The sequence below is a fragment of the Chiloscyllium plagiosum genome, unplaced genomic scaffold (genome assembly GCF_037043375.1).
Source record: "Chiloscyllium plagiosum isolate Xiang-an unplaced genomic scaffold, Cpla_swu_hap1 HiC_scaffold_10, whole genome shotgun sequence".
NCBI classification, from domain to species: Eukaryota; Metazoa; Chordata; class Chondrichthyes; order Orectolobiformes; family Hemiscylliidae; genus Chiloscyllium; species Chiloscyllium plagiosum.
The window spans coordinates 111,789,057-111,815,006 of NW_028270148.1; the positions used below are offsets into that span (position 1 = coordinate 111,789,057).

Consider the following 25,950-nt stretch of genomic DNA (forward strand, 5'->3'; position numbering starts at 1 on the left):
CCCTCTTCGCTGTCCACGATACAACTTCACATCAAGGTCACTATCAGTAACATTGATTAATTACAGATGTAGTGCATTAGTGTAGATTAAAACCCGTCAGTCTGAGTATTACTAGTATATCCATTAACTAATATCTGTTTAATGTAATATTATGCACTTCTGCAATAAGTTACAATTGAAGTATTGTTAAATCATGCTCATATAACCAATTAGCAGTGTTACGCAAAAAAGTAACACTCTGTTGTTGGATTCTCCTAAAATCTAACTAATAAAAATGCCATTCCTTAGCGTCTGGTCTGCAGCCTCCAAGGGTCCCATTAAAGTGTGGATTTGGGAGCTGTGAACCAGAGCTAACTATGTGGAATTTGTATGATACATGCTCCTGGCATCAATGCAAAGTTTGGAGCAGAGGTGAAATTTAGGACCCTGAACAGCTGTTTGAAACAGCAGTAACTGAAGTGGTTACAGATGAACAGGAGCCAAGGGGTTCTGTGGACATATACAGCTGGGTGGCAGCAAGACGTTGATTGGTTTGTGGACTAATGGCTGGTTATCAATGACAAAAGCCTTTTGCTTGCTAATAACCATCAGTGATCAGATCTCAAAGAATAAAATCAAGAGGTGTGTCTTGATCACCACAAGCATGAGAGCAGTCTGTCTGTTCTCTGCAGTTAAAACTCATTTTAAATCTGAAAAAAATATTCATCTTTCTTTCAGCAGTGCTAAGTTGTGACTTCTAATTGATAAGTTAGAGACTGTTTATAAGCAAACCAGTTGACTTGTGCCTACAACAAACCAATGGAAGCATCTAGACAAAGACGACTAACAGCAACAGTCTGACCAGCATAAACACCACTCAGCAATTCCTGAATAGGAACTGCCTTCCCACTTTTCCTCTGTGCATAACCAATATTTTTCTGTTTCCCTATTTGTTTGTGTGCGTAAGTGGGAATTTATAAGAGCATTAGAGTTTTAATTTGCGGAGTTATATGCCAATGCCTTATAACTGCTTAAATGCAGCTAGAGTCTAATAACTTATAATAAATTGTTATTCTTGTTAAGTACAGAAACCTTGTCCATGCTTTCTATCACCCAGGATCTGAAAATCAAGCAAATTTCTGTGTACAATAAACTCCCTGTTACCTGGAACTCCATTATCTAAGATTGTCGCACACGCAATTAATGGGAATAGGTTTCCTCTCTCGCTGAATTGATCATTTAGTCACTCTCCTTTGATCAAGCTTCGCTGATAGTATTTATGAGCTGTCCTAACCACAACTGGCACATTCATAGTTTCATGGTAATAGAAGCAGGAGTAGGGCATTTCACCCATCAAGCCTCCTCCGCCATTCATTAAGATCATGGCTGATCTATCCATTGTCTCAGCTCCTCCTACCTGCATTATCCCCATAATCCTTAATTCCCTACCATGCAATCAACTATCCAACTGTGTCTTGAATATATTTAATGAAGCTGCCTCTACTGCTTCCTTGGGCAGAGAATTCCATAGTTTCACTACTGTCTGGGAAAAGCAGTTCCTCCTCATCTCTGTCCTAAGACCATAAGACCATAAGACATAGGAGTGGAAGTAAGGCCATTCGGCCCATCGAGTCCACTCCGCCATTCAATCATGGCTGATGCGCATTTCAGCTCCACTTACCAGCGTTCTCCCCGTAGCCCTTAATTCCTCTAGACAACAAGAATCTATCAATCTCGGCCTTGAAGACATTTAGCGTCCCTGCTTCCACTGCACTCCGTGGCAATGAATTCCACAGGTCCACCACTCTCTGGCTGAAGAAATGTCTCCGCATTTCTGTTCTGAAATGACCCCCTCTAATTCTAAGGCTGTGTCCACGGGTCCTAGTCTCCTCGTCTAACTGAAACAATTTCCTAGCATCCACCTTTTCCAAGCCATGTATTATTTTGTACGTCTCTATTAAGTCTCCCCTCAATCTTCTAAACTCCAACGAATACAATCCCAGTATCCTCAGCCGTTCCTCATATGTTAGACCTGTCATTCCAGGGATCATCCGTGTGAATCTCCGCTGGACACGTTCCAGTGCCAGTATGTCCTTCCTGAGGTGTCCTTCCTAAATCTACTCCCCCTAATCTTGAGGTCATGTCTCCTAGTCCTGGTATCACCCACCAGCAGAAACAACCTGCCTGCCTCTACCTTATCTATCCCTTTCATACTTTTAAATGTTTCTATAAAACCTTCTAAATTCTAGTGAGTACAGTCCCAGGCGCCTCAACCTCTCCTCATAGGGTATCCCCGTCATCTCCGGAATCAACCTGGTGAACCTCCTCTGCATCGCCTCCAAAACCAGTATATCCTTCCTCAAGTAAGGAGACCAGAACTGCGCACAATACTCCAGGTGCGGCCTCACCAACATCTTGTACAATTGCAGCAGAACCTCCCTGCTCTTCAATTCAATCCCTCTAGCAATGGAAGCCAATATTCTGTTTGTCTTCCTGATTACCTGTTGCACCTGCAAATCAACTTTCAGCGATTCATATTCAAGCACTCCTAAGTCCCTCTGCACAACAGCATGCTGCAACCTTTCACTATTTAAATAATACTCTGACCTACTATTTTTACTTCCAAAGTGGAAAACCTCACATTTCCCAACATTGTACTCCATCTGCCAGGCCCTTGTCCATTGACTTAACTGATCTAAATCTCTCTGCAGACCCTCCACATCCTCTGTTTACCTTTCTATTCAATTTAGTGTCATCAGCAAACGTGGATACATTATAATTTGTCTCCTCTTCCAAGTCATTTATATATATCATGAACACTTGCGAGCCCAACACCAATCCATGCAGCACCCCGCTCACCACTGATCTCCAACCAGAGAAATACCAATTTATCCCAATTCTTTGCTTTTCTATTGGTTAACCAGTCCTCTGTCCATGCTAGTACATTCCCTGCAACTCCATGCATTCTTATCTTATGAATGAGTCTTTTATGCAGCACCTTATCAAACCCCTTCTGGAAATCCAAGTATACAATATCCACCTGTTCCCCTTCACCCACCGCACTTGTTACATCCTCAAAGAACTCCAGTAAGTTTGTCAAACATGACCTTCCCTTCCTGAATCCAGGCTGAGTCTGCCTAATGGAATCCTTTCCATCCAGATGTCTCACTATTTCTCCTTTAATGATAGCCTCCAGTATTTACCCGACTACAGATGTTAAGCTAACTGGCCTTTAGTTGCCTACCTTTTGCCTACACCCCGTTTTAAACAGCGGTGTGATATTTGCTGTCTTCCAATCCACTCGGACCTGCCCGGAGTCCAGTGAATTTTGGTAAATTACCACTAACGCATCCATTATAACTTCCACCATTTCTTTCAGCACCCTGGGATTCTCTCCATCAGGACCAGGGGACTTATCTACCTTTAGACTCTCAAGTTTGCTCAACATTACCCCTTTAGTGATAACAATTAAATTGAGGTCCTCACCTCTCATCGTATCATTAACATAATTCTCTGGTACTTATGTAACCAAGATCCACCCATACCTAATGCATGCTGGATGCTAGGGTGTTGACTGTACTTGTTAAATGCCAGTGCATTGCAGGTTATGGACCCAGTGCAGATAAATGGGATTAGTGTTTGTAGTGTTTGCTGGTCAACATAGGCATGATGGGCCAAAGGGCCAGTTTCTACGCTGTATGATTCTATGAATACTTCTTTTAAAATCTTTAACTTTTGGGATGACTTCAGGAATAGTGGGCTTGATTTCCAGTATGTTATCCCAGTGAGTCATGACTCCTGGTTACCCAATTGTATTTGGAGACTGGAACATCTGGATTCCAGAACACCTAGACTCTGTAACGTCTGGACTATGGAATATCTGGACACTGGAACACTCAGAAGGGAAACGATGGTCTAGTGCTATTATCACTAGACTATTAATCTAGAGACCCAGGTAATGTCCCAGAGACCTGTATTCAAATCCTGACACAGCAAATGGTGAAATTTGAATCCAATTTTTAAAAAGAATCAGCAATTAGGAGTCTAATGATGGCTATGCATCCATTGTTGATTGTTGGAAAAACCCATCTGGTTCACTAATGTCCTTTACGCAAGGAAACTACCACCCTTAACTGGGCTGGCTTACATGTGACTCCAGGCCCACAGCAATTTGATTGATTCTTTAACTGCTGTCTGGGCATTTAGGTTTGGACAATAAATGCTGGCCTGATCAGCAATGAACTCATCCCTTGAATGAATGAAAAAACACCTGGACAGTGGAACATCTGGAAAGGTTGAAGGCAGTGGTTTCTATTTGGCAGGCTTTTGATCAATCATGAGAAATTGTGGCTTGAGTTTCTCCTATTAGATTAGATTAGATTAGATTAGATTACTTTACAGTGTAGAAACAGGCCCTTCGGCCCAACAAGTCCACACCGACCCGCCGAAGCGAAACCCACCCATACCCCTACATTTACCCCTTACCTAACACTACGGGCAATTTAACACGGCCAATTCACCTGACCCTGCACATCTTTGGACTGTGGGAGGAAACCGGAGCACCCGGAGGAAACCCACGCAGACACGGGGAGAACGTGCAAACTCCACACAGTCAGTCGCCTGAGGCGGGAATTGAACCCGGGTCTCTAGCGCTGTGAGGCAGCAGTGCTAACCACTGTGCCACCGTGCCGCCCACAAATCTCTATCCAATCCCCAAAAAAACAGTTTACTCATAAAAACAGGCTGATCAGGAAATACAATCATTTACTGTAAATTTAGAAGAGGAATAGACCTGATTTCTCTCTTGGATTTCTTCTACATTTCCTGAAACTGAGTTGGTTTCCAAACTCGTTGCTGAGTCTGATCAAGAGAGAGGGGAATGAAGTTTCCTGAAGAAGATCAAAGATGGTGCAGTGTTTCAGGTGTCACTCCTTCATTCCATCTTTCCCGACGGAATTCAACCCAGGTCCAAGGGAAGTGAGCTTGCTGAAGAGCTCCAAACTAATTAAATACAGAAACCTCAATCAATCACAGAACCATGGAATGATTCTTCCAGGTCCAGTCATGTACAGCATGTTAATGAAGCATAGAACACATAGAGCACAGCATAGAATAGCAAATCTGGTAGACAAAGTTTTTATTGTTATAACTGTTGGCCTAGAGATTTGACAATGGTGTAGAAAAATATTTGGTGAGACCATGGAACTCACAGCATAGGGAGTGGTCTAAGCAGGTGGCACAGATGTAGATACCAGGTAGCACAACAAACTTTGAGAGACAAGGCAATAAAAGGTTTAGATCAATGATAGGTTTAGAGAAAGATAGATCAAGGTAGGAAACCTTGATAGGAGTTTGAACTCCAGCAGGGACTGGAGAGGCTGAATGGCCTGTTTCTGTGCTCTATACGCATGTAATCTGAATTTAGAGATATAGCAGATAGGCGAAGGAATCTATCTAAGTCAGAAGAAGTGTCCACTCGTGAAAAAAGAGTTGGCACACTGTAAAACTGTATCTATTTGGGGCATCTTTCATCATATTGGATTGCTCTCCTCTCTTCTGATTGCTTATCTCCATCTCTTCCCCCTTTTTCTCCTCACCTCTACACCAATCCCTTACATACTGCCCTTCCAATTCTAATGCATCTGATAGGAAGGGTAGACCCGCCTCGGAGGGAGGGTACAGTAAGTTTACTAGAATGATAACAAGATACCCTAAGAGTTAAATTACAAGCAGAAACGACACAAACTAAGGTTATATTTCTTCATCGGTTTGATTAAAGTTTTCACGATATTAAGGGAAACAGATAGTGTGTTATTCCAGTGAGTCATGACTCCTGGTTACCTAATTGTACCTGGATACTGGACCATCTGGATTCCAATTTCAATGTTTAATGAGACTAGGACTAAGGGCCAGAGTCTAAAAATGAAAGCCAGATCTTTCCAAAGCGAAATTAGGAAATGTTTCTATGTTTAAAAGATGGTGAATATTTTGAATGCCCCTCTGCAAATGGCAATTTATTCTACATGAATTGTTAATTTCAAATTTGGGATAAATAAGTTTGTGTTATTTAATAGCAGCTACGTGCAACTCAATCATAATCATAATGGGCGGCACGATGGCACTATGGGTGGCACAGTGGTTGGCACTGCTGCCTCACAGCGCCAGAGACCCAGGTTCAATTCCCGCCTCAGGCGACTGACTGTGTGGAGTTTGCACATTCTCCCTGTGTCTGCGTGGGTTTCCTCCGGGTGCTCCAGTTTCCTCCCACAGTCTAAAAACGTGCAGGTTCGGTGAATTGGCCATGCTAAATTGTCCGTAGTGTTAGGCGAAGGGGTAAATGTAGGGGAATGGGTGTAGGGGGGTTGCGCTTTGGCGGATCGGTGTGGACTTGTTGGGCTGAAGGGCCTGTTTCCACACTGTAAGTAATGTAATGTAATCTAATCTAATCATTGAAGGACAGAACAGGCTTTAGGGGTTGAATGGCCTCCTCCAATTCCAACGGAACACCAGTGAGGGCCCCAGCGATGTCATGCATCTTATTGGTCTGAAGTAAATGAAGATCTACAGTTTTCTCATTTATATTAAGAAGGACTTTAATGTTAACTATTACCTTATTTCTTTATTTTTCGACTTATTCTGTAAAGGTCTGTAATGCTTAAGTTACTAACTTTGTACCTTTTACTACTTTGTACCTGAGTGTTTTTGTACCTAGATATGTTTGTACTTATGTTAGTGCCTTGTGTGGTGGCACTGTACACTTTTCACTGTACTCTTGTACTTGAGTACAAGTGACAATAAAATCTAAATCTATTTTTTTCTTAAAAGAGCGAGATGGTATTGTTGCAATAATGCCACTGGGCTAATGAATCCAGGGCTGAAAATGTGTTGCTGGAAAAGCGCAGCAGGTCAGGCAGCATCCAGGGAACAGGAGAATCGACGTTTCGGGCATAAGCCCTTCTTCAGGAATGAGGAAAGTTTGTCCAGCAGGCTAAGATAAAAGGTAGGGAGGATGGACTTGGGGGAGGGGCGTCGGAAATGTGATAGGTGGAAAGAGGTCAAGGTGAGGGTGATAGGTCAGACTGGGGTGGGGGCGGAGAGGTCGGGAAGAAGATCTCAGGTTAGGAAGGCGGTGCTGAATTCGATGGATTTGACTGAGACAAGGTGGGGGGAGGGGAAATGAGGAAACTGGTGAAATCCGAGTTCATCCCTTGTGGTTGGAGGGTTCCTAGGCGGAAGATGAGGCGCTCTTCCTCCAACCGTCGTGTTGTTGTGGTCTGGCGATGGAGGAGTCCAAAGACCTGCATATCCTTGGTGGAGTGGGAGGGGGGGTTGAAGTGTTGAGCCACAGTTGGTTGGGTTGGTTGGTCCGGGTGTCCCAGAGGTGTTCTCTGAAACGCTCCGCAAATGGGCGGCCTGTCTCCCCAATATAGAGGAGGCCACATCGGGTGCAGAGGATGCAATAGATGATGTGTGTGGAGGTGCAGGTGAATCTGTGGCGGATATGGAAGTTTCCTTTGGGGCCTTGGAGGGAGGTGAGGGGGGATGTGTGGGCACAAGTCTTGCACCTCCTGCGGTTGCAGGGGAAGGTGCCGGGAGTGGAGGTTGGGTTAGTGGGGGGTGTGGAACTGATGAGGGAGTCACGGAGGGAGTGGTCTTTGGGGTCAGCTGGTTTGATAGTGAGGTTGGGGTTGCAACGGAGGGAGTGGAGGCCACCCCTCTCACCCACTCCAACCTCTCACCCCACCCCTCTCACCCACTCCAACCTCTCACCCCACCCCACCCCTCTCACCCACTCCAACCTCTCACCCCACCCCTCTCACCCACTCCAACCTCTCACCCCACCCCTCTCACCCACTCCAACCTCTCACCCCACCCCTCTCACCCACTCCAACCTCTCACCCCACCCCTCTCACCCACTCCAACCTCTCACCCCACCCCTCTCACCCACTCCAACCTCTCACCCCACCCCTCTCACCCACTCCAACCTCTCACCCCATCCCTCTCACCCACTCCAACCTCTCACCCCACCCCTCTCACCCACTCCAACCTCTCACCCCACCCCTGTCACCCACTCCAACATCTCACTAACCCCAACCTCACTATCAAACCAGCTGACAAGGGAGGCGCGGTAGTAGTTTGGCGCACCGACCTCTACACCGCTGAGGCCAAACGCCAGCTCGCAGATACCTCCTCCTACTGCCCCCTTGACCATGACCCCACCCCCCACCACCAAACCATCATCTCCCAGACCACCCATAACCTCATCACCTCGGGGGATTTCCCATCCACCGTCTCCAACCTCATAGTCCCACAACCTCGCACCGCCCGTTTCTACCTCCTGCCCAAAATCCACAAACCTGACTGCCCCGGCCGACCCATTGTCTCCGCCTGCTCCTGCCCCACCGAACTCATCTCCGCATACCTTGACACCGTCCTGTCCCCCTTAGTCCAAGAACTCCCCACCTACGTTCGGGACACCACCCACGCCCTCCACCTGCTCCATGATTTTCGCTTCCCTGGTCCCCAACGCCTTATTTTCACCATGGACATCCAGTCCCTGTACACCTCCATCCCCCATCACGAAGGACTCAAAGCCCTCCGCTTCTTCCTTTCCTGCCGTACCGACCAGTACCCTTCCACTGACACCCTCCTTCGACTGACTGAACTGGTCCTCACCCTGAACAACTTCTCTTTCCAATCCTCCCACTTCCTCCAAACGAAAGGAGTAGCCGCATGGGCCCCAGCTATGCCTGCCTCTTCGTAGGATATCTTTGAGGAGAAAGTGAGGTCTGCAGATGCTGGAGATCAGAGATGGAAATGTGTTGCTGGAAAAGCGCAGCAGGTCAGGCAGCATCTAGGGAACAGGAGAATTGACGTTTCGGGTATTAGCCCTTCTTCAGGAATGAGGAAAGTTGGTCCAGCAGGCTAAGATAAAAGATAGGGAGGAGGGACTTGGGGGAGGGGCGTCGGAAATGTGATAGGTGGAAAGAGGTCAAGGTGAGGGTGATAGGTCAGACTGGGGTGGGGGCGGAGAGGTCGGGAAGAAGATTGCAGGTTAGGAAGGCAGTGCTGAATTTGATGGATTTGACTGAGACAGGCTGGGGGGAAGGGAAATGAGGAAACTGGTGAAATCCGAGTTCATCCCTTGTGGTTGGAGGGTTCCTAGCCGGAAGATGAGGCGTTCTTCCTCCAACCGTCGTTTCACTGTGGTCTGACGATGGAGGAGTCCAAAGACCTGCATATCCTTGGTGGAGTGGGAGGGGGAATTGAAATGTTGAGCTACAGGGTGGTTGGGTTGGTTGGTCCGGGTGTCCCAGAGGTGTTCCCTGAAACGCTCCGCAAGTAGGCGGCCCGTCTCCCCAATATAGAGGAGGCCACATCGGGTGCAAAGGATGCAATAGATGATATGTGTGGAGGTACAGGTGAATCTGTGGCGGATATGGAAGTTTCCTTTGTGGCCTTGGAGGGAGGTGAGGGGGGAGGTGTGGGCGCAAGTCTTGCACCTCCTGCGGTTGCAGGGGAAGGTGCCAGGAGTGGAGGTTGGGTTGGTGGGGGGTGTGGATCTGACGAGGGAGTCACGGAGGGAGTGGTCTTTACGGAATGCTGATAGGGGAGGGGAGGGAAATATATCCTTGGTGGTGGGGTCCGTTTGGAGGTGGCGGAAATGGCGGCGGATGATGCGCTGTACATGGAGGTTAGTGGGGTGGTAGGTGAGGACCAGTGGGGTTCTGTCCTGGTGGCGGTTGGAGGGGCGGGGTTCAAGGGCGGAGGATCGGGAAGTGGAAGAGATGCGGTGGAGGGCATCGTCGACCATGTCGGGGGGGATATGTGGAACAGTCCATCTTCCGCAACTACACTGGCCCCATCCCCCACCTTTTCCTCCGCTACATCGATGACTGTATTGGCGCCGCCTCGTGCTCCCACGAGGAGGTTGAACAGTTCACCCACTTCACCAACACCTTCCACCCTGACCTCAAATTCACCTGGACAGTCTCAGATTCCTCCCTCCCCTTCCTCGACCTTTCTATTTCTATCTCAGGCGACCGAATCAACACGGACATCTACTACAAACCAACCGACTCCCACAGCTACCTGGACTACACCTCCTCCCACCCTGCCCCCTGTAAAAACACCATCCCATTCTCCCAATTCCTTCGTCTCCACCGCATCTGCTCCCAGGAGGACCAGTTCCAAAAACGTACAACCCAGATGGCCTCCTGCTTCAAGGACCGCAATTTCCCCCCCCCCCCCCGACGTGGTCGACGATGCCCTCCACCGCATCTCTTCCACTTCCCGCTCCTCTGCCCTTGAGCCCCACCCCTCCAACCGCCACCAGGACAGAACCCCACTGGTCCTCACCTACCACCCCACCAATCTCCATGTACAGCGCATCATCCGCCGTCATTTCCGCCCCCTCCGAACGGACCCCACCACCAAGGATATATTTCCCTCCCCTCCCCTATCAGCATTCCGTAAAGACCACTCCCTCCGTGACTCCCTCGTCAGATCCACACCCCCCCACCAACCCAACCTCCACTCCCGGCACCTTCCCCTGCAACCGCAGGAGGTGCAAGACTTGCGCCCACACCTCCCCCCTCACCTCCCTCCAAGGCCCCAAAGGAAACTTCCATATCCGCCACAGATTCACCTGCACCTCCACACACATCATCTATTGCATCCTCTGCACCCGATGTGGCCTCCTCTATATTGGGGAGACAGGCCGCCCATTTGCGGAGCGTTTCAGAGAACACCTCTGGGACACCCGGACCAACCAACCCAACCACCCTGTGGCTCAACACTTCAACTCCCCCTCCCACTCCACCAAGGATATGCAGGTCTTTGGACTCCTCCATCGCCAGACCACAACAACACGACGGTTGGAGGAAGAGCGCCTCATCTTCCACCTAGGAACCCTCCAACCACAAGGGATGAACTCGGATTTCACCAGTTTCCTCATTTCCCTTCCCCCCACCTTGTCTCAGTCAAATCCATCGAATTCAGCACCGCCTTCCTAACCTGCAAACTTCTTCCTGACCTCTCCGCCCCCACCCCAGTCTAACCTATCACCCTCACCTTGACCTCTTTCCACCTATCACATTTCCGACGCCCCTCCCCCAAGTCCCTCCTCCCTACCTTTTATCTTAGCCTGCTGGACAAACTTTCCTCATTCCTGAAGAAGGGCTTATGCCCGAAACGTCGATTCTCCTGTTCCTTGGATGCTGCCTGACCTGCTGCGCTTTTCCAGCAACACATTTTCAGCTCTGATCTCCAGCATCTGGAGACCTCACTTTTTCCCTAATGAATCCAGGGGCCCAGGCTAACGTCGATTTTGCCTGTCCTCGGATGCTGCCTGAATTGCTGTGCTCTTCCAGCACCACTGATCCAGAATAATGCTCTTAAGACACAGGTCCAATTTCCCCAGAACAACTGTTGGGATTAATACATTTGGAATCTGGAAGCCAGTGTCAGTAATGGTGACATCTATTGCTGCTGTTAAAAAAAATCCATCTGGTTCAAGATGGTTAAGGAAGCAAATCTGCTGTCCTTACCTGGTCTGGCCTACAGGTGTCTCTTGACTCACAGCAATGTGGTGACTCTTAACAGCTCTCTGAAATGACTATCAAGTAATTCAGTTCTAGGACAACTAGAGATGGGCAATCCAATACAGAATTTTTAAAAATCAGTTGTAATCGAAGCCTACTCAGTCCAACCTTCCTATCAGCCACAGGGTGTCAGTTGGCTAGATGGTGGATTTGTAATGCAAAGTGATGTGTCCAGGGTGGATTCAATTCCCATGCTGGCTGAGATTACTCTGATGGACTCCCCTTCTCAACGTTTCCCCTCACCTGAGGTGTGGTGATCATAAGGTTAAACCACCACCAGTAGTCTCTCTCTCGCTAATGAGAGAGCAGCCCTCTAGGACTATGTGATTTTACTATCTGCCATTATCCTGTTAAAATAATTCCAGCTGACCTTGACATGAAACTTTGCTGGGGCCAGCCTTGACTCACTGTAGATTCATTCATAAACTGAAACATTACAATAATATAATTTGTGGCTCACAATGGGTCGAATGCCGTTTTTATTTGTTTTGTAACAGTTCTTCAATCCTGTAAGTCATATCCTAACCCTAAGTATAGAATAATAAGGCTGTCTTCTACATCCAACTTAAATATATTGAAGCAACAGGAGATGCTGAGTGACATCTGACAACAGTCATCAAGCAGGGAAAGCCGAACTGAGGTCAAACCAAAATCGAAGTCTTCCTCGCGTTGTCTGCAATGCTTCGCTTGTTGGACATCCTTCCCACAAGCTGTCCTTGCAACCTTACTGAATATAGCTGCTTGCTCTTGAACAATCTTGTAACTGCTATCATTTTTCTGAAATTGGGAAATGGGATGCCACCATCTAGTGGATGATTCTCATTCAGATAATTCATTTCATTCCCTTTAGCCAGTTGTTGACTAATCTTAAATGCTTCCTTAGTTTCAGCAGGAAAAGAGTAAAGCTTAACCATACGTTCACTTGTCATTTTGTACTATTCAGCCTTAATTTCCTTTTGAGTTTTAGCAAAGACCATGACAGGAAGACTTCTGCACATTGCTACCAATATTAAAATAAAAGAATTGTGGATTTTGAAGTTGTCAAACTAAAACAGAAATTACTGGAGAACATCAGCAAGTCTGGCAGCTTTGGAGAGAAAGCAAAGTCAATGCCTTGAGTCCAGTGATCCTTCATCAGAGCTCAGAGTTCAGTCACTCGAATTGAAATGTTCACTCTGCTTTCTTCCCCACAGATGCTGAGTTTCACCAGCAATTTCTGTTTTTCTTTGAGAATGCCAGATCTCAATTCACAGTCAATTTCTGTCAATGGTTCTCAACCTCTGATCTCTAGTCATTAGCATGTCCAATGCTGGATGGTACAGGAACCACTTTCTTCCTCATTGACATTTTAAAATCATTTTCCTTTTCTGTAGTATGTGAGTAAATGTTGTGGTGAATGTTTGCTGTACCTATTGTATTTCTCCCAAATTTGTCCCCACCCTTTCCTGGAAAACAGCAAATGTCTGTCAGGACAGATAGTAACAATCAACATAAATATGTGGACTATCTGTCCCAACAGTGAACGTCATGAGAAACAGATTATTTGGTTGTTACACTTTCTTAACCACATTATAATCTTGGAGGAATAGATGTGTGAAGTTGACACAACCTAGCAGAAAAAAAACCGCATGGAGCCAAGCAGCAAGTTCTCATGAATTTGACTTCCTGTTTATGTATTTTATCCTGGACATTGTTATTCAGCCTGTCTCTGTCCCTCAGCCCCTATCTTTCTACAGTTTCTGTTTCCTTTGTTTTGTACTCTTAGCAAATAATGTAGAAAGCAGAGGTCCCTGCTCCTGAATATGCACGTACAATTCTGCAAAAATTAGGCCTTGACTTTATCTGTCTCTTATCATGCCTTTCTCTCTCTTTCACACTGTACCCATCTCTGATTGTGTCACTAGTTTCATATTGCAGTCTGTTCATTGGGAGAGTGAACTGAGCTTTGTGATCTCCAGCCTGATTTTCTTTGCATAATAACCAACTGCCCATCAACCCATGGCTTTGTAACTCAACACCAGGTAGAACAAGCAAGGCCATTAACAGAGCAGCACATTTATTGACCTCAGGGAATGGGATGCAGTGGGCAAGATTCAACCAAAGACAAGGCAGTCTTAATGCAGGGTCCCTTTGCTGCACAGAAAAGCCATGCTTGCTCATAACTGAGGATGAGAGGGGCCACTTTAGTCACCCTGGAACCTTTGCAAGGGTGACACACTGGCACCCACAGTAGACTCATCAGGAGAAGTGCAAGTGAGTTTGCAGGCATGCAATCTCATCCTAGCAAACCAGCGATACCCTCCAAGGACTCTGTGCCTCCTCCAATTCTGGGGTCTTGAACAGCCCCAACTTCTATCAGTCCGAGATTGGTGGCCATGCCTTCAGCTGCCCAAACCTCTACACAGTATTATTCCCTCCCTAAACTGTTGCTAAAGACAGTTAGAAGCTGAAAGGGTTAGCTGACACCTCGCGATAAGGTCTGGCCACGAGAATATAAAAGACTGTTCCTGGGAGGAGCTAATCAGTTCTAATGTTTCAGTTTCTGTCTCTAAGTTGTTGTTTTAGTGTTAAATCCACACAGCTAACAGTCATGTGAAACAAACACAAGAAGATGCTGAAGAATCTCAGCAGGTCTGGCAGCATCTGCAGAGAAAGAGACAGAGTTAACTTTTCGAGTCTGGCATGACTCTTCTTCAGAACTATGTTCCCAAACACCTCAAAGGAAGAAAAGACGTTTCTTGTTAAAGTTTCGAAAGAGACACAGAATGAAGTGGAGTGGAAGAAGCTGAAAGATTAAAATGGAAACCCCATCAGAGAGGAGCAAAACTTGTTCAAGGTGGGCTTACCTGGAAGAGAAGTGGCAGTGAATTAAACACTCAAATAAAAGCAAAATACTGCTGGAAATCTGAAACAAACAAACAGAAAGTGCTGAAGAAACTCAGCAGGTCTGGCAGCATCTGTGGAACGAGAAACGGAGTTAATCTTTTGAGTTCAGTGACTTCTTCAGAACTCCTCAGAACAGTAATATGAACTTACTGTTAAGGTGGGACCAATGTCTCACAGAAGTCTTTCGCAATCTTATCTGTAATGTAGCTAGCTATTAAGTACTATGCAATAAACAGTTACTATTTATCAATAGGGAGCCTACTTCTGCCAAAGACTTTGTGTGGACGTCTTTCCTTACTTGATAACTTAGACCAATACCAATAAGACAGATCACTGATTGTAAATCTACTCAAAGCATCCTAGCTGGTTCAGGTGGACACATCGTTTTATTATAAACTTCTATACCTCTCTTTCTCCATAAAGAAGTACCTTAACACCTACGTTTTTGACCAAGCTTTTGGTAACCTATCTTAGTATCTCCTGATGCAGCTCGATATCAAATATTGTGAGATATTGTGAGATGTACAGACGCAACCTGCTCATCTTTTCCTCATACATTTCCTCATCCCAGGCACCAGTGTCTTTGCTGAACTGTGTCCAATGCACATAAATCCCAATGTAAAAATACCTTGGGTGTACTAGTTTTACAGGGTGGAAAGAACCTACATCCTGGCCATTGTCTGTAAGAAAGACACGACTTCATTTTTAAACATGGTCTATCAGCTCCCCCACAACATGAAACAGCAAGTGAATGAGGGATTGGCTAGTCTCTCTTTCTGGCTGTGTACTGTCTTCTTTGTTTCTCTTTTACTCATCTGTACTTTTCCATCTCTCTTTCTCCCTTTCTATCTCTCATACAAACGTATCAACAAGAAGCAGACATAGGCCACTCAGCCTCTTGAGCCTTCTCCACCAATTGTGATTTCTCCAGATTCCTGCCATCTCCTGTAGCTCTTACCTGGGAGGGATGTTGCAAAACTGGAAACAGTCAGCCTTCAATCATGGAGTTGTTAGTGTGGTGAATATGCTACTGGCTTAGTAATTGAGAGGCTTGGAATGATTATTTGGGGTTCAAATCGCACAACAGCAACTGTGGAATTTTAATAATTTTTTTCTGAAAGACATGAGCATCAGTACTGTAAAGTATGAAAAGACTGGATTGTTGTAAAATCTATTTCATTAAAGTTCTTTAGGAAGGAAATCTGCCACCCTTACCCAGTCTGGCCTACATGTGACTCCAGACCCACAGTTGTGGTCAGGAATGTGACTCCCTACTACATTCTCAAGGGCAGCTAGGGTTGGACAATAAATGTTGGCCTTCCTGATATAGAGAATAATAAAACAATAAAAATAGACCATTACATAATAAGGTTATCAGGACAGATGGTTAATGAATATCTTAAAGAATGTCTTGCGGGAAATGTTGATATTTATGGAGGGAATTTGGAGTTTTGGACCCAGGCAGCTGAAGGCATCGCTATCCCAATGGTGAAACAATTTAAATCAGGGATTCTCAAGAATTCAGAAATTAGAGGAATGTAGAGGTCTTGGAGAGTTGTGGGACTTGAGGTGATTACGGAGGTAGTGAAGGGGCAAAGCCATGTAGGAATTTGAAGTCATGGATGATCATTTTAAAGTTGAGGTGCTTCTTAACCAGAAGCTAACGTAGATCGTGGGTAGGGTAACTAGATGCCCTGGGGCTTTACTGGGATAGTCACAGTTTTTAATTAAATATCCTGGTGTGCCAACAATTTCCTAAAAGGAGTTCAGATACCCTGGTTATTTCACCTCCTGTGTCAAAACAAAAATAGCTTAGGGAAAGAAGTCAGTGTGAAATGTCATCCTCCTCCCTGGAAACACCTATCACTTTACAATCACCGCAACCCCCAACCATACCAGGCACCTCTGTGGGAGTTGTCTCCACCTTTTTGGTGTCAATGACTCCATTGCTGATGAGTGCTTTTTAAACAATTGACAGAGAAAGGTCACTAACTCTGGCTGGGCTTATGGATGGAGTTGTCATCACATGTGTATTCAACTGCTCCTCACCGAGGCTCCTGCCATTGGTCACCCAACATGTCAATCATCACAACATCCCACCTTCACACCATATCCTGATTTTGAGTTTTGAAAATCTTCCCATTCTAGTCAAGGGTGTTTTTTTAATTGGAGCATTGGATCCAGCATTATTGACCATCCCTAACTGCTTAGAGAACACTTAAGAGTCAATCTCATTGCTTTGGATCTGGAATCACATGTGGGCCAGACCTGGCAACAATGATAAAATAAAAGGTATTACTGAACGAGATGAATTTTATAACAACTGACAGTGGTTACATAGTTACCATTAAGAAAGCTTTACAATATTTTCTTTTAATTAAAATTTCACCATCTGCCCTGGTGCGATTTGAACACATGTCTCCAGAATATTAGCAGCCAGCTCTGGATTGCTAACATAGCTCAGTTGGTTGGAGAGCTAGTTTGTAATGAAGAATGATAATATAAAACACGGATTCAGTTCCAAACAATGCTTGAGGTTACCATGAAGAAATCTCTTTCTCAACATCTTCACCTCACATGAGGTGGTGACACTCAAGTTAAAACACCACCGGTCACGCCCCCCCCCCCCCATCTCTATTGTGGGAGCAGGATAATGGTGATTTTACCTTTACTCACCATAATATGGGGTGAAGTGTCAACAGAGCTTGTAAGAGTTTGAACATGGGAGTGGAGTTCATGATTTTAAGTCCTTACAGAAAATGAGGAAGGTTGGAAGGTAGAAATCAAGCCAGGATTTAGATTTCTACTGTTACAGCTTTCCTCGTGCTCTATTTCAAGAAAGGTGAATGAACAATGTCAACTTTACATTCACAACAAAAATCAAAATGACAGACCACCTACCGTCCTCCTCCTCCCAATCAATCAGCCATTGTCTTAACATTTTCATCATTGAGTCATAGAGTCGTAGAGATATACAGCACGGAAACAGACCCTTTGGTCCAACTCGTCCATGCCGACCAGATATCCCAACCCAATCTAGTCCCACCGGCCAGTACCCAGCCCATATCCCTCCAAACCCTTCCTATTCATATACCCATCCAGATGCCTTTTAAGTGTTGCAATTGTATTAGCCTTCACCATTTCCTCTAGCTCGATCTCTCTTGATTTGTCTCTGATGTTTCTCTCTGCCTCTATAAGAATGAACTGTCTAACACTTCAACATCCTTAGTGGTTTTCCTGAGAACCCCACATTTTAAATCCAATTTAAATGTCACACGTGAATATGAATATTCTTTCCTAAATTCATTCATATACTGATTTCCCCTTTCATGTTAGGCTTCATTCTAATTGATTCGATTTTATCGCATTTCTCAAACAATAAAACAAATGACAGAAAGTGTTCTATTTCTTTACACATTGTAGTATTTCTCAATATGCCTTGCCGAGAGATTGCTGACGAACAATTGGCTTGAGTCAGCAGCTGAGAATATTACCTTATGAGGCAACATGTTATGTGTCTGGACTTTACCCTCATTTCAGGTGAGGTGGAGCAGACAGCAGAGACTTTGAAACTATTGAGAGAGAGCTGTTGTGAAAATGACAACAGGATTTAAACAAATAGCAAAACTGATAATCGTGCACTTTGATATTGAATTTTACCAAAATGAAACATTTTTATGATTTACTTGAACATATCCCACTTTACAAACTTGAGAAAGTACTTAATTGGCCGTGAAGCACTTTGGGATGTCCAGGGGTCAGGAGCAGAACTATATGAATACAAGTTTAATCAGTGAATTCTTGCAAAAACAGATTGCACAGGCATCATTAACCCTTCAGCAGCATCTTCCAAACCCTCATTTCTACCATCTAAAAGAACAATGGCAGCCAGTGCATTGTAACACAACCACCCGCAAGCTCTCCAACCTATAAGTCACACACCATACTATGCAACTGGGGCAAACTTCTGGAATTCCCTCCAGCATTGTTGCTGTCCCTGCACCACGTGGATTGCTGCAGTTCTTGGGATGTGAACATTTGTTGCCCATCTCTAACTCCTCCTGAGACATTGCCGGTGGCAGCATCACAGCAGCAAGCCTGAGCTGTGTTGCAAATGAGGCCTCTTAATCACTTGGTGACAGTAATTCTCGGCGTTCTTGCAGCCACCTCATGGAACATCTCCACTAATGTTATACCTGCTGCAATGGAAGCTGTTCCCCTCCCCTTGTTTAAAGCACATCTTCCACCCCACACCATCCATAAGCTGCAAACTGAACTGACATTACTCACTTGTCCAAGACTGCAACCCATGGTTGGATTCAGTGCCCAGCCCTTCTGTAGCATGGTTCCTATGAGATCATCCCTGCAAGGAAGGGTGAGGGGAGAATGTCAGACACTAGCAGTCTCAGGATCAGGAATCCATCTCAACATCATAGAGATTATAAGATTCTGGCTGTAACCTCCCAAGGGGGCACCCACAGTATAAGAGATGTCACCAATACATGAAGCATCCCATGCTAAGTAAATGAGGCTGAATACCGAAATAGAGTTGTTTTAGGTTTTTTTCTTGATTTTTTTTCCTAGATGTGTGTGTCGCCAGCAAGGTAACATGTTCCTCATTCCTAATTGCCTTGGGACTGAGTAATATGCTGGACATTTTCAGAGAGCAGTTAAGAGCCAAGCTGTGGTTCAGAAGTCACAGATATTCCAGACTGGGTACAGACAGTAGTAACGCCTACTTGAAAGAACATTAGAACTAGGTAGATTTTTATGACAGTCAAAAGTTATTTCCTGGTCATTACTGAGAGTAACTTTATATTTCAGATTTATTCATTCAAATTCTATTTTGAATGCCCATCCTCCTGGGGATTAGTCTGGGCCCCTTGATTGCTGGTCTAATGACATTACCACTACAACACTACCTCCCACAGAATGATACGGAAGTACAAGAGTTGAGGTGTGTTTAATCAACTTCAAATGTCAACATGCTCCAGTCAGAGAGCCATTTTTAAAAATTCATTCATGGGACGTGGGTGTTGCTTTTAGGTCAGCTTTTTTGCCCAATCCTAATTGTCCATTAAGAATTAATCACATTGCCACGTGTCTGAAGTCACATGTAGACCAGATCAGGCATGGGTGGCAGTTTCCTTCCCCAAAAGAGGCATTAATGGATTAGATGGGTTTTTCCCGACATTTTAAAACAGCTTCATGGTCATCATAAGACTCTTAAATCTACATTTTTACCGAATTTAAAATCCAACATCTGTTATCTGGATTTGAACCCGGGTCCCAGAGCATCATTTGCGTGTCTGGATTAGTCGTCTCACAATAATACCACTAGGCCAATACCTAGAAATACTAATATAATGCCCTCATCCTCCATCTCCTAATTATAATTCCAAATTACATTTGGAGATTCTGTGTAATCTCAGTTTACATATCATGATTACTGTAACTGCAGGGAGGATATATCCAGACCCAGAATAATATGCTGACACTTTACTGTCCTCTGAAGTGGCCTCATAACTTACTCAGCTCCAGAGCAATCAGGGATGGGCAACTAATACTGGTCTTGCCAGTAACACCCACATTCATCAAAGAAAGCCTCTCCCTACAGCTCAAACTCTCCAACCCTGGCAACATCCTTGTAAATCTTTTCTGAATCATTTCAAATTTCACAACATCTTTCCTATAGCAGGGAGACAGGAATTGCATGTGGTATTCCAATAGTGGCCTAAACAATATCCTGCAGCCAAGGAGTGGCAGAGGGTGTTTAATTTCTCTCTTGTCAAGAGGAAGAAGAAGGTTTATGTTAGGATGAGATGTGATGACTCAGTTAGGGCACTTGAGAGTTACAACTTAGCCAGGAAAGACCTAAAGAGCTAAGAAGAGCCAGGAGGGGACATGAGAAGTCGTTGGTGGATAAGATCAAAGAAAATATTAAGTCTTTCTCTAGGTATATCAAAAATAAAAGAATTACTAGAGTAAGATGAGGGCTAATCAAGCATAGTAGCAGGACGTTTTGCGGGGAGTCAGGGGAGATAAGAGAAGTGCTAAATGAATACTTTTCATCAGTATTCACACTAGAAAAAGACAATGTGGTCAAGCAGAATACTGAGATGCAGGCTACTAGACTAGATGGGATTGAGGTGCATAAGGAGGTGTTAGTAATTCTGGAAAGTGTAAAACTAGATAAATCCCCTGGGCTGGATGGGATTTATCCCAGGATTCTCTGGGAAGCCAGGGAGGAGATTGTCAAGCTTTTGGCTTTATGTCGTCATTGTCTACAGGAATAGTGCCAGAAGACTGGAGGATAGCAAATGTTGTTCCCTTGTTCAAGGAGAGTATAGACAACCCTGGAAATTATAGACCTGTGAGCCTTACTTCAATTGTGGTAAAGTGTTGGAAAGGGTTAGAAGAGATAGGACTTATAATCATCTTGAAAGGAATAAGTTGATTGGGGATAGTCAACACGGTTTTGAGAAGGGTAGGTCGTGCCTCACAAACCTTATTGAGTTCATTAAGTTCTTTGAGATGGTGACCAAACAGGTGGATGAGGGTAAAGCAGTTGTTGTGGTGTACATGGATTTCAGTAACGCGTTTGATAAGGTTCCCCATGGTAAGCTATTGCACAAAATATGGAGGCATGGGATTGAGGGTGATTTAGCAGTTTGGATCGGAAATTGGCTAGCTGAAAGAAGACAGAGGGTGGTGGTTGATGGGAAATATTCATCCTGGAGTTCAGTTACTAGTGGGACACCACAAGGATCTGTTTTGGTTCCACTGGTGTTTGTCATTTTTATAAACAACCTGGATGAGGGCATAAAAGGATGGGTTAGTAAATCTACGGATGATACTAAGGTCGGTAGAGTTGCGGATAGTGACAAAGAATGTTGTAGGTTATAGAGGGACACAGAAAAGCTGCAGAGCTGAGCTGAAAGGTGGAAAATGGAGTTTAGTGCAGAAAAATATGAGGCGATTCACTTTGGAAAGAGTAATAGGACTGGGCTAATGTTAAGATTCTTGGTAGTGTAGATGAGCAGCGAGATCTCAGTGTCCAGGTACATAGATCCCTGAAATTTGCCACCCAGGTCAATAGGGTTGTTAAGAAGGCATACAGTGTGTTAGCTTTTATTGGTACAGGGACTGAGTTTCGAACCATGAGATCATGCTGCAACTGTACAAAACTCTGGTGCGGGTGCACTTAGAGTATTGCGTACAGCTTTGGAAAGGGTTCAGAGGAGATTTACCAGGATATTGCCTGGTATGGAGAGAAGGTCTTACGAGGAAAGGCTGAGGGACTTGAAACTGTTTTCATTAGAGAGAAGAAGACTGAAAGGTGACTTAATTGAGACATATTAGATAACCAGAGGGTTAGATAGGTTGGACAGTGAGAATCCTTTTCCTCAGGTGGCGATGGCTAGCACAAAGGAGCATAGCTTTAAATTGAGGGTTAATAGATATAGGACAGATGTCAGAGGAAGTTTCTTTACTCAGAGAGTAGTAGGGGCATTTAACGCGCTGCCTGCAACAGTAGTAGACTCACCAACTTTAAGGATATTTAAATGGTCATTGGATGGCATATGGACGAGAATGGAACAGTATAGATTAGGTGGGCTTCAGAGTGGTTCCACAGGTTGGTGCAACATCGAGGGCTGAAGGGCCTGTGTTGCGCTGTAATATTCTATGTTCAGTGTTCTAATTTAGATAAATGTGAATTTTGGAAAGGCAAATCAGAGCAGGACTTATACACTTAATGGGGAGTGTTGCTGAACAGAGACCTTGGAGTGCAGGTTCATTGTTCCTTGAAAATGGAATCACAGGTACTGAAGAAGACGTTTGATATGCTTGCCTTTATTGGCTGGCGTATTGAGTATAGAAATTGGGAGGTCATGTTGCGGCTGTACAGGACATTGGTTGGGCCACTATCAGAATACTGCTTGCAATTCTGATCTTCCTGCTATAGGATTGATGTTGGGAAACTTGAAAGGGTTCAGAAAAGATTTACAAGGATGTTGACAGGACTGGAGAGTTTGAGCTATAGGAAGAGGCTGATTTTCCCTGGAGTATCGGAGGGTGAGGGTTGACCTTGTTGAGGTATATAAAATCATGAGGAGCATGGATAGGGTATATAGACAAGGTGTTTTCCCAGGTGAGGAGTCCAAAACTAGAGGGCATAGGTTTAAGATAAGAGGGGAAAGATTTAAAAGAGACCTAAGAGTCGACTTTTTCATGCAGAGGGTGGTGATGGATGGAATGAGCTGCCAGAGGAAATGGTGGAGGTTGGTACAATGACAACATTTAAAAGGTATCTGGATGGGTGATATTAGGAAGGGTTCAGAGAATATGGGCCAAGTGCTGACAAATAGGATTGGATTAATTTAGGATATCTGATCAGTGTGGATGTGTTGGACCTATGACACTATGACTCTAATAAACAAAATAGTTCCATCACAATAGCAATGACTGACGAAAGATGGTGCAGGGTATCCAGTGTTTCACACCCAAAACTATTCGTAAAGTAAAATGAGAAAGAAAGAATTTGAAAGCCTGCAAGACAAACTTCAATTGCCTGTGCATTAAATGACACCCAGAAACTGGGAACAGAGGGGGTTCTGACAGAGTTGAGGACATTTTTAACACAGTGTGTTTTTGACACTTTGTGACGACTTTTACAAACTGTACCCAGAGTAGTCACTTTTAAACGATTATCTCAGCTGGCAGCTTTTGTCAGCACTGGTTAGTGGCATTTATCCAACTGACTTACCAAGCAAACAATAGCTGATGCAAATGAGTTATAGGAGGCTGGAATCATTTTTTTCCTTAGAGAGTTTGGAGTGGTCTGAAAAAAAATTCCCATGATGATACAAGTGTGACGGAATAGACAGGAGCAGATTGCTTCCAGATGTTGAAGAGACATCAAAAACAAGAGGTTTATAAGCTACAATATTAAATGTCAGGGATTTAGAAAAGGAGGAGACACTTCAATGAGTCTGACTTCCAAAACTGTAACAGAAACTACATCATTATCAATGTTTCAAACAAATTGATGGATGAAGGAAAGAAGTTAAAGGAAGAGGATACAAAAGGAAGAACAGAGCATCAGTGAAATGCTGTCACCTGCTCTGACAGTCTCGTGTGAAACAGTGCCCACGGTCAACATCACAGACATCAGAGCAGCCTTCTTAAGGGTGAACCCACAGAAAGTGACTGGCCGGATGGAGACCCCGGTTGTGCTCTCAGATCCTGTGTGGACCAGCTGGTGAGACTATCCAAACATCTTTAACCGCTCCTTACACCAACCTGAAGTTCCCACTTTCTTCAAGACCAGTGCAAAAAAAAGGTGAGGCAGTGTGCCTTAATGACTACAGCCCGGTGACTCTAAGATCCATCATTATGAAATGTTTTGAGAGTTTAGTCATGGCACATATCAAACTCCAGCCTTCCAGATTGCCTCGATCCACTACAATTCACCTACCATCACAAGTCCATGGCAGACACCATCCCCCTGGCCCTACACTCATTCTTGGAACATCTGGATAACAAAGGCACATACATCAGACTCCTATGAATTGACTATAGCCCTGCCTTCGACACTATAATTTCAACAAAACTCATCTTCAATTGTTGAGTCTTAGGACTCTCCTCCTTACTTTGCAACTGGATCCTCGACTTCTTGACCCACAGAGCACAATTAGTAAGGATAGGCGACAACCCCTCCTCCACAATAGTCCCTAACATTGATGCCCTGCAAGGCTGCATATTCAACCCCTTACTATGCTCCTTATACACTCATGATTGTGTGGCCAAATTCTGCTCTATTCCATTTACAAGTTTGCTGATGACCACTGTAATGCTTTGGGCCTTAAACAATAACAAGACAGAGTACAGGAAAGAGATAGAGAGCTTACTGGCATGATGTAAAGACCACAATCTTTCCCTCAATGTCAGCAAAATGAATGAGCTGATCATCGACTTCAGGAAGCAGAGTGGAGGACATGCCCCTGTCTGTATCAAAGGTGCTGAGGCAGAGATGGTCAAGAGCTTCAAATTCATAGGAGTAAAGATCATCAAACATCTGTCCTGGTCCATCCACATTGATGATACGGTTAGGAAAGCACACCAATGCCTTTATTTCCTCAAAAGGTGAAGAAAATTCAGCATGCCCAAAATGATTTATCAATTGTTATAGATGCAACATAGAAAGTGTCCTATCCAGGTGCATCACTGCTTGGTATGGCAACTGCTCTGTCCAAGATCAGAAGAAATTGCAGAGCATTGTGAACACAGCCTAGTCCACTACGTAAACCAGCCTTTCATCCACTAACTCCGCTTACAATTCCCATTGGAAAGCAGCCAACATAATCAAAGACCCCTCCCTCCCAGTTATACTCTCGTCAATCAGGCAGAAGATTTTAAAAAAGTTTGAAAACACAAAACAACAGATTCAAGAACAGCTGCTTTCCTGCTGTTATCAGACTTATGAACGGACATCTCATACACTAAAGTTGACCTTTCTCTGCACTCTCTCTGTAGCTGTAACACTTCATGTTGCATTCTGTTCTATTATCCTGATGTATTTATAGATAATATGATTTGCCTGGATAGCATACAAAACAACTTTTCACTGTATCTCAGTACATGTGACCATAATAAAACCAAATCAGATAATTGCATTGGATGCAGTTCAGTGAAGGTTCACTAGGCTGATTCCTAAGGTGAAGGTGTTGTCTTGCGATGAAAGATTGAGCAGGTTGTGCCTGTACTCTTTTGGGAACAGAAGGATGAGAGATTATCTTATTGATTTTGAGGATGCTTGACAGGATAGGTGTTGAGAGGAAGTTCCCTCTTACTAGAGAGCCTAGAATGAGGGGCCAGTTTAAGGATAAGAGATCTCCCGTTTATAAGTGAGGAAGAGGAATTTCTTCTCTCAGTCTTTGGTACACCCTTTCATATGACCTCCAGAGGCTTATTCATTAAATATATTCAAAGCTCAGTGAGACCACTGTTGGTTGACAAGGGTTATAGGGGACAGGCAAGAAAATGAAGCCTAGGCTCCATCGGGTCAAGCCATGATCTTATTGATTGGCAAGGCCGTCTTGGTGAGATCATATTTATTATAATTTAACGATTAAAACTACTTACTCACATAGAGATAAACACTAACACTGGGGAGGTTAACTGGCTTGTTCCTGCTTTGTCATTTCTGTGTATTGCTAAGTATGGCACCAATCCACTTAAAGGCAGCTAACAACATAGCAACATGTTTTCTGCAAATATCCGTACAAAACAAAGCATATTTAAGGCAAGGTTTTATAGTTCCACTGCTTAGGTTGTAGGGCTGAAGTGGAAGTTTTTGTCTTGCCTGCACTTACCAAATGGCCAGCAGACCTCTGGGGACAAACACCCTGGTTGCTGACAGCTATCAACCAGGTACAATCTTTATTTCTTCACTGGATGGAACTTCATACCGGGGCAGTTA

At 44.5% G+C, this 25,950-nt stretch overlaps 1 long non-coding RNA gene across 1 annotated transcript in view; it reads right to left on the minus strand.

The window, feature by feature from the left end:
• LOC148149062 (uncharacterized) overlaps positions 1-25,950 on the minus strand; it is a 119,974-nt gene that overhangs the window by 93,719 nt on the left and 305 nt on the right. Inside the window, exon 2 of the long non-coding RNA XR_015758323.1 lies at positions 18,759-18,831. This is a non-coding gene — a long non-coding RNA (uncharacterized LOC148149062). The remainder of the gene's footprint in view (positions 1-18,758; positions 18,832-25,950) is intronic.